The sequence below is a fragment of the Argiope bruennichi genome, chromosome X2, assembly GCF_947563725.1.
Source record: "Argiope bruennichi chromosome X2, qqArgBrue1.1, whole genome shotgun sequence".
NCBI lineage: Eukaryota > Metazoa > Arthropoda > Arachnida > Araneae > Araneidae > Argiope > Argiope bruennichi.
The window spans coordinates 83,395,187-83,410,396 of NC_079163.1; the positions used below are offsets into that span (position 1 = coordinate 83,395,187).

Consider the following 15,210-nt stretch of genomic DNA (forward strand, 5'->3'; position numbering starts at 1 on the left):
TATTTGTTAATTGGCAATCTAAATGGAAAAAGGTAATATGATCTTTAATAATTTAATTTTATTGATTGAAAGAATGAGAGAAAGTTTGTGTTGTTAATTTCTCACAGACCCAAACACAGCCATTACATATATTCACCAATATGATGAAAAAACATTTTTATTTTGATCTTTTAATTTATTTGAGGCAATTTAAAGTGTTTTCCTGCAAAAATAACGCTTAGTAATTATTTAAAAATCTCTAAACTTTACAAATTTTAGGTGTTATTCGCAGTAGTATTTTAAAATTTCAGCAATTTTTCAATGACAAATGCTTTTGTATGAAGTAATTGAAAAAAAATCCAGACAAATTTGAAGACTATTTCACAAGTAACCTTTCTTTTATTTAAAGTTGACCACTAACCAAATTATGCTGATAACAACAAAAATATGCTTTAATTTCATTTTCTGTGCTAAAGTTTCGCAAATGGAATTTCCTGAGTGGGTGAAAGGCAGGAATTAGTCTCACCAATACAAATGGCTTCCATTTGTATTGTGGTTTTAAAAACTTTATAATAAAAGTATTCCATTTATAATACCGTAAATATTACATAATTTCGTGCAATGAATTATCTCGGAAAATAAATTTATACGCATTTGTAAGACGTTTCAAAACTATTGTTAGACTGCAAAACTTATCAGTTCCACTTCGAAACACATTCACCCTAATACAATTGAGTCTTAAGTTCTTTCTTTGACGATTCACGATAAGATTGTTTAAAGACCGGGAAATGTATTGTTATCAAAAAGTATTCTTTTATCGTATACCTAACACTTTTCAAGAGCACTTACTTGCAGAATTTAAAATATAAATTTCCTTGATTCCTTTTGATAAGACGCCGCCTTTTGTACACTTATTTATCGCCATCTTTTGAGACTAAATGAACTTCTGTTTGTTTACCAGTTGAGATGCAACAATCAATGTTTTTGAAGTGTAGATATCTAGTATATTTTTTGCCACTGAGGTCAAGAAAGGGAGGGGCTTTCAAAAGCATCTTAAAGTAATTAGATATGAATATTCAAGACGCTTTTGAGATTACGATTCTGATATTAATATACTCAAGTGTTTTCATTTTTAAAAAAATATTTAACAATGCTCATTGTGAATTTACCACGATTATTTGCATGAATGTATCATAATTTTGGATAAACTAATTCTTGCATTTGAAGATTTTTATAGCAGTAGAAACAAAAAATTCCCCACCAATTTTTGGCATATTTCGTTTTTTTTTTTTTTTTTTAGAAATAATATTTTTTTTAAAACTTTTTTTTAACTAGAATAAATATATTCTTTTAAATAAACCAATCAATCCGCATTTTTATTAGTGATTTTATATTACTATTTTTATAATTTAATTTGTAAATCATAACTGCAGATGCAGTATTTTTTTTTTTTTTTTTTTTATCATGAAGTGAATATTTTCAGAATTTTAGTAGTTTAGAAAACGAAAATTACAACGGTTATTTGTTCACATTCTGAGAATATATAATGGGGTCTTTTCGCTCATTTTAAAAAAAATAAAAACTCTTGATTGGTCTTTCAGACACAATACAAAAATTTCAAAACAGAAAAGTATTTTATTCTTGCACGAAAATAGAAAATAGTGCTTCATCTGTCATGAAAGGGAAATAATTCTTCATGGCTAAAATAAAGCGTTACTAATATTAAATTCAAATCACGGTTATTAGGGTGGTGAATATTTTTACTTGAAAATCACGCAAATAAAGGGCAGTGGGTTCTTTATTGACGACATGCAGTCTTTTGGATAATGACACCATGTCTGGCAGTGATTTTTTTTTTTTTTCTTTCCAGATGAAATTCTTAGAATAAAATCTGTATAAACTCGCATTAAAAATCGAGGTGTGGGGGATTATCTTTCTTTCTTTTTGCTTTCTTTAACATTTTTTTTTCCGGTGAATTGAGCAACTGCCAAATTATATCAATAGATTTCTCCGAAATTAATGCAATCTTAAAAGTTCAAACGACTGTAATAGACCAGGTTTTCTTTTAATTTCACATTTTCAGACTAAATGTAAAGAATTTCCAGTTCGCTTATTTTAAAAAAAAGTTAAAATATTGCAAAATGTTGAAAAAATCCATCTTATATAATCGATGATTTTTTTTAAAGCATTGGCTTTGATTAACCTTCTTTGCTTACAAATATTTATAGTTTTACGTAATATATAAGTTCAATACTAAAAATTAAAGGCAAAAACTTTTCTAGAAAGCATGAAGTAGATTATTTTTCACATTTTTGCAGCATATAACAATTTCTATTGAAGCAGTGATGGAGGTTACATAAAAAAATTTCTAAGAATATCTTTTTAGAAAAGCCAATTCAAGATTAAAATAATTATTATGTTTTATTAAGGTAATAGTTATTTATTGTATTTAAAAACTACCTTAGAAGCACTCTTAATAATGATTTATATGCGGTTTTTTGCTTAAATTTGTTTGCGAAATGTTCTTTTTTATGCATTTGTTTTAAATCTTTTATGGAATTGCACTGCTTGCTTCCTGCAGGTATTTCATTGAGTAAGCTTTTCAAGATACTAAATATTAGACTACTGCATTTCTGGCCAATAATGTGACTATAAATATCCGTAAAACGAATAACGTAAAGTTACTATATCCATAAAAATTTAAAGATTCAAAACCATGCATAATGGGGGGCATTTCTAAAAGTGGCTGAAAACTCTGTTTCAGATAATATGTCAAAATACTAGCAATTTTCAGTTATATTTCTTTGTTCGTAAAAAGAAATAAAAGCAAATATTGTCAGGCTGTTATTTTTATATTTTTTAAAAGTGAATAAAGATATTTGAAATATTAATTTTATGGCATTTTAATTTCTCTAAGGACAAGTTAAAGGGGGGCAATGTAGAATTCTTCCAGTAGAAAAACATAGCTTTCTGCTTATAATAATCATAATAATATAAAAGTCACATTTCTTTGTATCGCATTATTGAAATAACATCCTTTAATCAATAGTAAAATATAGATTGTCAAAAATTCACAAATGATCATCTTAAACGATAATGGGTTTTTATCTTGATAGAAAATTAATCAAGATGCCAAGTATTACCTTACAAACAAATTAAGATAAAATGTGAGTGAATTTATCGAAAATTTCCTTCATGTAAAATATATTTTTAAAAATATGTAATAATCATTTTAATAGCGAGATTTTTTTTTCTTTGAGAAATGCATATTTCGTTTAGAAAGAAAAAACAATTAAATTTAAATTTTGAAAGACGTTTTATTTTTGAAAAATATTTAATGATATTTTTTTCCCACTTATTTCATATTTTCTAACCAAATCCAAACTGCTAGGCGTCTATGAATTTCTCTTATTGTTTTACTTTACAAGGCCTTGTTTTTCCCCTCAAATGCCAATAATATTATTCCTTGACCCTTTTTTTATCGTGTGTTATGGGTTTAAGCAGAAAAGTCTCCTTCTCTTAAATATCAGTCTTATTGAATTATCCAGAAAAACTTCTAAAATAACTGACTCGCTTTAAATTTGATTTTGAATATTACTTCGCGTTTGATAAATATCAACTAATTAATGACAGAATTCAACAAATTAAGTCTCATTGATTTTGTACATATGGTTTGGAGTAAAATTGAAAAAGAAAAGGTACTTTCTTCCATTAATAAAAATTTTTAAAGATATTTTCTGTATAATGGCTTTTTATTTGTTTTATGGATCTCGCAAAAATTACAAGACCGGTTCAAGAATGATATTTTAATAAGTAATGCAAATCATATACCATTGTCGATTGAAAGATATTTAAACGAAAAGATATCCGCAATATTTACTCTCTCCTGGCGAAAAGCAAGTGTTCAATTTGTAATCTCAATATTCTCTAATTTACAGATTCAAAGAGGGAGGGGTCGCCTTCTAACAAGAATTCTTATAATATAAATTTAAGCGACAAATTATTGATGCTAACTTGTATCTCAGACTAAAAACTATTAATTATAAACCAGATATAAGGAGGGTTTTCTGGAAAAACACCATCTCAAGAAATATGATTATTTCACAGATGGGTTAAAACTGCTAATAGCACTTTTTTGAGGGAATTTTTAAAAATAAACTTAAGATTAGTACTATGGTATATTAAAGTATTTTCTCCTTTTTTAATTTAAAAAATATATTCATAGCTTTTGAATAAAACCCCTTCAGTATATTGTTTAAGAAACCTTCCAAAAAGATTTGCTAAGAATATTGGATCAACATGTGTAGAACTACATACTTTTGCTGTACCATATAAGGGTACAGGTTTATTTTTGAATTAAATGTTCTAATCATTTTAGCATATTATGATTCAAATGCTTTTATTTTTATTTTTGACAGAGGAACCATATTTGTGCATTTATCCTTTCTTGACATTTAGCGGCAGAACATACAATTAAATGTAATTCTTATTACTGGATATATCATTATGTTTTAAATAAATTTATTACAGCAGATAAAAATTAAAATATTTGTCATTATTGTAATAGTTTTTCTTTATTTTTAATAGAATTTGAAAGGAATTTATTTTTAATAGAATTTAAAAAATTTGCGTTGATTGGATTTTAATTATTTAACTGTGAAGTGAAATAATTAATAGCCTGACAGTTTTAAAAAAAAAATATGACCGTGAAACTGCATCCCATCTGTCCCATTGCCCCCCCCGTCTTTCAATGGATTATTAACTATTTTATATGAGCCCGAGAAGACTTGAGTAGCCTAATATAAAAACAAGCACTTTAGATAACATTATTATATGGGGAGAAACGAATACAACTATATTTATTTGAGCTGTAAAAGGAAAGACCGATATGTTAGAAGTTCAAAGTAGGAGATATACTCCCAAAAAACCGCGATTCTATAAAGATATTTTTAGTAATGAAAGGAATAAATCTAGAACAGGCAGAAAGATATACTAAAGAGTTTCCATTGTATTTAATATGGATAGAATTTGTCCTTTTTGTTCCACAGGTTTACTGACTCCTAACTTATGAAAAAGAAAACTCATAATCTACAGGTATTTTAATTATGGTTTAAAATTTTATTTTTCATCACACTGATAGGTTTAAAAGCAACTTCGTCATTTGTTTGACTTAAACTATTACGATAACACGTTACTTCGACCCGCATTATTACGACTTTTCTTTTTACTGTTGAGATCTCTTCTTTACATGTTCGTGTGCTGGTGGTTATTGTGTTTTCATGGTTCATTTATCTGTTAACGTTCAACTATTAATTAGTTTAACAAATACTGTTTTATTTTTAATGAAAAAAGTAAATTTACTTTTTATGTCTCATCAAAACATTTCTCTGCGCGGCTAACTTAAAAAGATATAATGTATAAAAGAATAAAAGTTTCGTAAAAGATGAATGGCTGGGTAGAGAAAAATTGTTTCTGACACTCCTTTAACAGTGGAAAGCATGGGTAACCATAGTAACCTTTCTTGAAACTCATGCGCCGGTCATTTGATCCAGCTGGCCGTCCGAAACCTCGGACCGACGTTTATACATTTCAAGATTACGGTGGAAAGTGGTCGTTTCAGTGTCCCGGTGTGGTGTTGAGCCTTCGCTTTATAGTAATCTGTGTATAATCTCATCTTTCCTAATTGAAGTTGCTACTTCGTTCTCTTTCTCAGGTGAGCGCATTGCATTAACATTTGTATTTTTCTTTGCTTTACATCTAAAAGTTTACTTCAGTTTGTTTTAGATTATAATGATCTGAATATTCGCAAACCTTTTCGTAATAAATATGAAGTCACATTTCACAAACCAAACTAAATTTAAAGTTTATTCCTTTTTGAATAAATGTCAAATAATTTCTAATTGAATCCTCCACATTTTCAAGTGAGCAGTTTACATAAATACATTTTTATAAATAAAAATACAATGCAGTTTATTCATTATTTTGATTGAGAAATAATATTCTGGAAATCTTCATGTTTATTTAAGTGGAATATAAAGCAATTCCAGATTTTTAAAAATGCTTCATTTACATTTATTCCTTTTCAAGGAAGTGTTTGCATATTGAAACATTTTTTTTAAATAAAATTTTTTGCAATAATACACAAAAAGTATTAAATTTTCTTTAAAATATGAACGTGTTATGAATCTTTCCAAATTCAAGAAAGGCTAAAATTCCTTCATTAAGAATTAATTCTTTCTTTGGTGTTCGCAGTACATAAATATTTAAATAGTAATATTTTTCTTCCTTTTATTTTCAAAATAAAATATATTTCAATTTATACTTTATTTGGCCAGATATGATATTTGGATATTTTCATATTTATTTGAAATAAATACAAAATCACATTTAGTAAAATATGATGAATTTGAACAGCTTTTAATACAATATATATTTGCTTAAGTATATTTCAATATCTTTTTTTTTTACAAGGGAATATTTGGGCAGATTTTCGCATTCTTTCATAATTTAATCATTATTGAAAGAGTTAAAATTTTGGCAATATTAATAAATACTATAATTATTCATTCAATTTGCTGCAAATGCGATTGTTTTTATTATTAGCAATATTATGTAAGCATTTAAAAAATAGTTCCGTGATAGTGCAATATGCAATTTTTTATGTTTCCTCAATCAAGATAAATTTTTCATACTGTTATTTTATATGTATGCATTGTATCTTTTTGCTATTTATGACAAATATTGTTTTCGCTTTATTTATACATCCCTTTAAATTACTAAGTATAAAGAACACAAGAAATTCTTTGAATACTTGTGTAGCTGCTATAACAGTTTAAAATTTTATTCAAGTACTCACGATTTGCTGCAAACATAAATGGAATCCAGTAATGGATATGTAAATACTGAATTTTATACATTATATTTATAATCTTAGAAAAATGAATAAACTTCCATGCATGTAAAAGAATTATTCAATATCTGGATTATGAAATCAAGAAAACAGTTATGATTTTATTTAATGTTTCACATTTATGTTCATGTTTATTTTTGATTTATTTATTTTGATTTTTTCAAAATTGTGAAATTGCATTTTTCTTTAAAAATTATTCAAAATAAAATTTCTTAACACTGGTAGTTTCCTTCAGGGCAATTAACATTAATAACGTCCTTTATAGAAAAAATATTAAAAGTGATCTTAAGACACATTTTTATCTTGATGCAATATTATGCACACATATTATATTCTTAGAGGAGTATGAAATGCATTTCTTTAGTTTTGTATCTGAGTCAAAAATTTCTTACCTTCAAAATATCTCTGGTATACCGGTTTCATTAAAGGCATCCGCACAATTCCATCAGTGAACTATGAAAAATTATCATGAATATAAAAGCCTCACAAAGAGGTGATTAAAAGAAGCTGTTTCAAGGCTATTTGTTATCAATGATATCTATAAGATGTTAATCATACATTTATTTATCGAGAAGAAAAGACCACCGTCTGTGGAAAAAGCAGTGCTTCTTCATTCATTGCATTTCGGTCTTATAATTGCTGTTTCATTCTTCTCTATTTCTGTTTTGCGTTCTCAGCTTTTTTACATAGCTTTTGGTATTTTGTAAAAAAGTTAAAAATCACTTTCAGCCACGTTGATAATTTCAATAAAATGTGCATTGCAATTGACAAGGAAATAAGTTTTTATAATTGATGAAATTCAACCTTTTACTCTTAAGTAAATTTTTCCGTAAGAGTATAAGCTTCATTCTAACGGGACTAAAAGTTAACACAGAGGGAAAAAAAGCTTTTTCTTTTACGGGTACTTGGAACTTTCTTAATTGATTTCCCTCTAAATTTTATGCACTGATTTCCAAACACGAAAACAATTTTTTCTTTATTAAATCTACTTTTCGAGATTCAATGCAGCTAATTATGATATATTTAACATAAAGTTATTTCTCAAACATAAGAGTCATCTGAAAAGACAAAAAAAGAAAGTAACTGTTCTTATGCATGAAGTCAGGTGAAAAATGAAAGATGAATATGATGCCATAATTTAGGTCATGTGAAAAGATTAAATTTCATGAACATCAATGGGTAATTTGTATTGACTTAAAAACGGTCAACTTTTTCCTTGGTCAGCTTTTTAGATGCACAAAATATCCTTCGTTTTTGACTATATTATTACGGATCTGTAATATCCATTCCTTGACATGTAAGCATTCTATTTGGAAGAGGGATTTACAGATATTCTTAATGAATGATGAATGAATGATTCAGTAATGCCCCCCCCCCCATCTTGGCGACAAAAATGAATGATCTGGCAAATGCAAGACTTTTGGCCCTATCTCTATTAGGAACAAGATTCTTCCGGAGAATTCTTTGTGATATCATGCCTTGTCAGGAAACTATAGGTCGACGTGGTTATATAAGAAACTGATTATCTCTTTACAGTGTTGATTGCAGATCGAACTCTCTAGCGTTGCATTCTGAATGCCATATATGTTTTTTAACTAGCCATTTGTTATCGGTTTGTGTTGTGTCTACAAGTGTTGTTTTTGTGCACATCTTGGCTGTAATTTTTTTTTACCAGTTCTCCGTGTTTTCATGAATATTTATAGAATGCAGTATCTTTTTCCCTTATCTAGCGTATCGTTGAAAGAGAGATTTAGAGATATTTTTAATGAATGATGAATGAATGATTCAGTAATACTTCTCAGCCTTGGCGACTTTTGGTATATTTTTCCATTATCGAGCGTACTGAATTACTTTCATCGTACATCCATCGGACAGTTTTAAAAACAATATGAAAGTTTTCTAATATAACTTTTACTCTCAAGTGACTCGAAATTCAAGAAATTTCATTAGAATTTACTGAATGAATTTACAGATTCAATAAACTTCACTCGTATTTATGAAGCAAATTTACCTGAGTTTTCTCTAGTAGAATGACTTACTTGAAGCAAAATTCAAATTGAACAAAAAATCAAGTTCGTATGTTCCCTTTGCTTATGTTAGATTTTATTTAAATCAGAAATATTTTATATTTTGTAATTAACTACTAAAATGAAAACAATACTTTTCGATTAAAGTCAATAACAAAACACTTTTCCTTTATAATCAATAAAAGTAAATGGAAATGTAAATTATTATGTATATATTCGAACTAGCTAAATTTTCCTAATAAATCGTAGCCTTCAAAATTATGATAAGTTGCGCAGCTACTATTGCAAACAGGAAACATAAATTCGTCGACATATTTACTTTATTAACCATGACATTTATCTTTCTGATATTATCAAAAAAAAAAATAGATAGAAAAATATTTTGATATTATCTTCAGACTGTCAATCCCTTTAAAATGAATTTTATTCCAGAACCTTACCGATATCTAGCCATTGTTTTTTTACATTGAAATGTAAATTTCTTTATATTTACTTATACATGGGGAATAGGTGGAGTTTATAATTTATATGGTCTTTCTGCCCTAAAATGATTTAACAGAATCGTTTTTCAAGTAAAAAATCATCATTTCTTGAATTCAATTAAGAAATCCAGGATTTTAACAGCTTTAAAAGTAATAGGATTAAAATTTTTTGATAAAACCTGATTTAAAAAATAACCGAAACAATATGATAATTCTTCATGATATTAATTTCTGATATTGCTGAAGTTGCTTATATCAATTATTCTACAACTCTATTATATTGAAAATTCTTCTTCGTGTACTACTAGAAATTAAAGACATTTAATATTGTTAGCATTATTTTATACAAGCACATTCAAATGAGATTTACTTATTAAATAATCAGAGTTTTTAATTTCATTATGCGGATTTAGCTCTAAAATTCTAACTAAGCTGCCCTGTTTTTTGCAAAAATCAGCATGATTAAAGATTAATCTATAAAATCAGGCTAGAAAATCTGTTTTCAGAGAAGAAAATAAACACCAATTATTTATTCTAAGAAAATAATGAAAAAGTAAAAATGAAATACTTGACCGATACTGATGGCTTATGCAAATGAAATATTCTTAATTATTTCATGAAAAGAATTCGAGAACTTATCAATGGTAGTCTATTGCAAAGAATCAATCAAAAATTTAATTAATCAAAGTGAAAATAAAATAATTTTAATAAAATAAAGAATTTTGCATTTCATATGAGTTGGATATTTTTTAAATAAATACCTGTAATTGAACTATTCTACTCATTTATGAAAAAAAAAAATATCCGAAATAAAGAATTAATAATTTTTCTTTTGATGAATCAATACTAAATACCACCAATGGAGATGGTTCTGAATTATGTTACTGATCGTGAAAAATAGGTCATTAGTTAAAAAGATCGTTCTTTTAATGAATCATTACTAAGCACCATCAATGGCGAGGAATTTGCATTGTATTACTAGTCTTGAAAAATAGATCATTAGTTAAAAAGATCGTAACTTGCCTGTGATGGCAGTCTGAATTTTAGTTCTAAGTTATCATTTCAAATATTCTTCAACCTTTTTATCGATTCAAGTATTCATCTTAAATAAATAATCACATCTTTTTATATTCCTTTTAGTGTATTACTCTTCTTATTTCATTTACATTATACTGGAGAGGTTTCAAAGGACGCCACAGTTAGATGATGAGCGTAAGTAAGCAATACGTGACAAGTTATTGTACTACATACGGCAGTCCACGTCTTAATTTTCTGCAATATGTGAGTTGAATTTGAAAACTTGATATTTGTCACGAAAACAGGAATTGACTCTTGATCGTATAATTTTTCTTTAACCATTAAAGGAAAGAAATCATTGTCATAGTTAAAATATATAATTTCAATGTTCCCATGAATGAAGCAAAATAATAATTGCCATCTTTTCGAGGTATATCTGTTGTCTGAAATTTGCATAAATAAAAAAAGTAATTAATATAGTCGTTCACATTGCAACGATCCTATATCAAAAATTCAGATTGCTTTAAATCTAATAGTCAATAAGTCGTCATATCGCCAACAGATGTCAAGTCAGACAAGGTGTCAATAGACAATGAATAGTTGAATTGTCAATAGACAAGGTGGCTGCAATGAAGCAGTAATAATTAAATAATAATGGCTTTAAAAGAAATTTTTTTATCATATAATTCATATGATTTCTTTTTCTTTTTGAGTTTTCCTAGTTTGCATTTGCTCTATTTAATATCATAAACTTTATACAATATTTTGCTTTTTGACATTGGTGGGTTGGCGTCTGTTGAGAGTACGACGGAGTTTGAACAAGTGGATATCAAACAAATGGAATTTTAGTATCCGGCCTTGCGTATTGTAAATGATGATATTCTACAGAGAAGTGAAACGGAAAAATTGTAATAATAAAGCAATTTTCATCTAAACATGAGTATTTTTTTATACACTTCAGATAATTTAAGTTAATTTTCAATATATATATTTAATTTATCTTGTTTGTTCCTCAATATTTGATTATACGTTAAAAATTCAATATATACTTTTAAGTCTCGTTCACTTGAAACCAATCGAATCAAAATTTCTCTTTCCAGAATCGTATGATATTAAACATGATAAAATTTATGTGCTTTATTTTGAGAATATTCATGATAGCATAGCTTGAATTGAAATAATGAAATGTCATCATGACTGTAATCGAGGTAATATTAATGTTACTTCTGATAAAACTAAAAAACTTCATACACTGCTTTAAAATTTAAATTTCATGTCAAATTATTTTTAGGAAACGTTTTAATTATTATTAATGCTCACAATTATCTTATTTACTTAAAAAGTTCTTACCTCAGTATCATAATTAATCACAGCTTTAAATCATTTTAAAAATCCGTTGCATACACCATTCAAATGTTTTCTTTATTTTAAAAGGTATTGCTTCTTTATGATTTTCTATTGTAAATATTTGGCATTAAAGGAGCGAATAATCATTCTACGAACTCTCAAGTGACAGGACATGAGAATTTTAACAGTTTTTGAAAATTACACATACTTAGGACAAAAAGTTTATTCTTCAAAAGTATTTTTATTAAAACAGCGTTCATGTTGAACGTAAAACTGTACATAATTAGCTCCTATTCTGGATAAGAGAATGGATGTAATTATGTGACAAGCGTTTTAATGATAAGGAAGAAAACTGATTGTACATGCAGTCATCGTAAGCTTAAAAATTAAACTGTTAAATAGAATGAATTTATGTAAAATAGATCTTGGAAGTCAGTAAAAACATAAGATAAATGTTAATCAAGAATTTCTCGAAATTTGTTTCCAAATTTTCATTATTTTTTTATTAGTGCGGCATGTATTATGTGTATGGATTCAATGTATAATGGACAAAATATTAATACTGATGTACATTTCCCCTATGCATCATCGTTCATCCAAAATAGTTTTCTTCATTCGTAATAATAATGTTTATCACATTTGAAGTCATCCTTTCAAACATTTCTTTTAGAATGAATGACCTTTCATTTCTTCTCCAGTGCTGCATAACTATTTCCCTTAGTAAATTACTCGCTCCAAAATACGTCATAAAATCTCCATAAGGTTAAAATCAGTATTTCTACAATACCATTTGCATACTTTGATACGAATTAATTTCAAACAATAATTTTGTTAAATCTGAAGTTTGAAATGGTGCATTGTTTGGCATAAATAAGTATTCAGTAGATGTTAAAAGTGGAACTTCAAAATACATATTTTCATCACGAACATATTAATATACTTATGATTCCATGCTAAAACGTGTAAAATTAATGAAATAATTCCTTCTGAAGCAAACCTTTCCCAAATCATGACTGTCAATGCCAAATGTTCGTTTATAAATCTCATTTCGTTTCTATCTTTATTCTCGACGGATATAGTGTAAATAATTCCACCAAAACCAACAAAATTCACGTCCTTTTCTTCAGAAAAAAAAACAGTCATACATTTCTCACTTAAAATAACTTTTTTTTATATAATTCTACGCATTGTTAAATGTTTCATGTCGTTCAATAAAAAGAGGTTGCCTTTTAATTTTCAGGCATTGTAAATTACGGTTTCTTGATAATATATGGCGGAAAATTCGACTTTGACTCGAAAATTGCTATTTTCAAATTACAACTGCTGTGGAGAATTCTGTGAAGATGGTCTTCCACTTACTCTCCATTTTGAATATACTTTGCAATAATTTAAAGAATTATTAAGGTGTACATAAACACTTGAAACTTCAAAAATCGTTCAAAATATCGAATATTTTTTTCTATTGCTTCAAAATGTTCTCTGGTCCTTTGGCTTTCAAACGATACTAAGATGTTGTCAATATTCGGAATATTTCTCGAGTTATAATTATTTTTATTGAGGTACTTTCACTAAAAACTCTAGTTTCGGTTTTTTTAAAACTCATTTTATGAAGAATGATATTTTTACACTATGTTGCTTCATCCAAACAATCATAACTCAACAACGAATTAACCAAATATAATTATTTATATATCAAAATAATCTGTAAAAAGCAGTGGATGTTTTGTGTCTCAATCAAAGTTAAAATTAGAGAAAAAATCTCGCTTTTTCTATTTATCGTTAATGAAAAAATTGTGAGAAAAAAACTATATATTTTTATAACGTGATTGAGGCAGACAACATGAAGACTAATATTAGGCATAATTTCCAACTAGAATTGTGTGTATGTACAAATTAGAATTTAAGATATCATGTTTCAAAAAATATGCTAATTAGCTCATTAAATATTATTTAATTAATTAATAATTAGTGTAATATGGTTTTTTTCTGACTGAAATGAGTTTAAACATATATTAATGACCTACTGTGAAAAAACTGGATTTTCAAAGTTAAAATTTTAAAAAAAAAATCTTCTACTGTGTACGTCACCTTAAGAAAGGTTTGGGACAGATCCGACTATCTGCTCCAGATAACTGTCGTATAAACCCAATTCACAATTTGTCGAACAATGATCTTACAATGTTAAATAGTGAACAAGATTTTTTTTCCTCCTGTTTTAAATATACTAATAACATTCCGTATTAACAGAAAAATTAATTTCACATGCATATTAAAAATGACATAAAAACGGCTGACATTTAATTACTTGACCAGTTTAACCGTATTCTTGCCAGAAGAAATTGTTGGAAAATAAAGAATGTGTGTGATTCGTACAAGATTTTTATGCGCACAATTTGTTAACGAGTGAATATTTTTTAAATAAGATGGCGCTATTTGCTTTATTTTTCGATAAACACAATTTCGTGCTTAAAAATCTAAAATTAAATCAATCTTCTCGAAAAGACTTAGTGCTTTATATTATATTCTTCATTGCTTTTTTTAAACACATATTAAAGATACGATTAAATTACTCAAAAAATTCCTACAATATTGTAATACTTTTCTTTAGAGAAAGTGTTTTAATAAGAGTTTTAGACAGAATCTTACACTTGTTCTTCTCCATTTGTATTTTATATTTGAATAAATATATAAATATAATTTTTTAAAAATTCTCTATGAAACATCTTTGAAAAAATTTATAAAAGAATTTAGATACAGTGATGAATTCAAAAATTATATTTATTTAAAAGAATGTTTCTTTTTTCATCTAATTTTTAATTGGGCATTTTATTTAATATTTTATGATTTTGCTCAAGAAATTTCGTCAAAACGTTTGCTCTAAACAGAATATTTCAAAAATATATCTGAAATGTTTTAGCACTTCTTAGAATAAGTGAGCGTCAGTTTTTACTTCTAAAAATTATGCTACACCTATCAAATGGCATTGTATTAGGATTAATTCTGATCTTTGAATTAAGAATTTAACAAGAACAATATTTCTATAAAAGAAAATTGTTAGTAGTACAATGCTTTTTTAATCATTTTTGCGTAGTGCATTTATATTTGGATTGATTTGGATTATGTAGATTCATTATCTTTCGTAAATTTAATTTAACAAAAAATCTTCCAATTACAAAAAAAAAAAAAAAAAAAAATCTTTTAGGTTTATACACACAAGTGAAATTTTTTAAATGTAAAAAAGTGAAACTTTTTCAGATTTTATGAAGTACAAATTTCTTGTTTGTAGAAACACATGAAGTGAAGTTGTTTCTTGTTGTAGGTAAAAAGAAAAAAAAATTCTAACTTACTCATACAATCAAAGAAAAAAGAAAAACTTTATATGAGGTTTACTATACCTGAAATTCAGATGAAAAGAATTTTTAAAATTTCAGTGCCTGGAAAACAATTT

General features: G+C 26.9%; 1 protein-coding gene across 1 annotated transcript in view; it reads left to right on the forward strand.

Annotated features, from left to right (window-relative positions):
- The first annotated feature begins 5,578 nt into the window (after positions 1-5,578).
- The window catches only part of LOC129960972 (putative leucine-rich repeat-containing protein DDB_G0290503), a 101,929-nt gene continuing 92,297 nt past the window's right edge, over positions 5,579-15,210 (forward strand). Inside the window, exon 1 of the mRNA XM_056074753.1 lies at positions 5,579-5,692. The gene's annotated coding sequence lies outside the window, so the exon portion shown is untranslated. The remainder of the gene's footprint in view (positions 5,693-15,210) is intronic.